Raw genomic sequence first — 497 nt, forward strand, 5'->3', positions numbered from 1 at the left:
CATGCCCCGCCACTCTCAAGGTTTATGTGGCCGCTCTTTCGGCTTGCCACGCCTTGGTTGACGGGGTGACACTCGGGAGACATCCTCTGCTCGCTCACTTCATTCGTGGGGCCAGACGACTGAGGCCTCCCGTAAGAACCAAAGATCCCTTCGTGGGACTTAGCAATAGTCCTCGAGGGTCTGGTTGAGACCCCCTTTGAACCTCTAGAGTCAGCGTCTGATAAACTTCTGACCCTAAATATGTTTTTTTTATGGCTATAACCTCTCTAAAAAGAATCGGGTACATGCAGGCTCTGTCAATATCGCCATCCTGGTAAGACTTTGCCCCAGGAATGGTGAAAGTGATTTTGCATCCTCATCCTGATTACCTGCCTAAGGTACCATTCTCGGCTGTACATCCGGTCACTCTAGAGGCCTTCTGCCCTCCACCGTTCACAACTCCGGAGCAGGAGAGATCTCACAGACTGTGTCCAGTCCGTGCCCTTCAGACCTACGTC

Source organism: Phoxinus phoxinus (genome assembly GCF_949152265.1).
Source record: "Phoxinus phoxinus genome assembly, chromosome: 25".
Taxonomy (NCBI): Eukaryota; Metazoa; Chordata; class Actinopteri; order Cypriniformes; family Leuciscidae; genus Phoxinus; species Phoxinus phoxinus.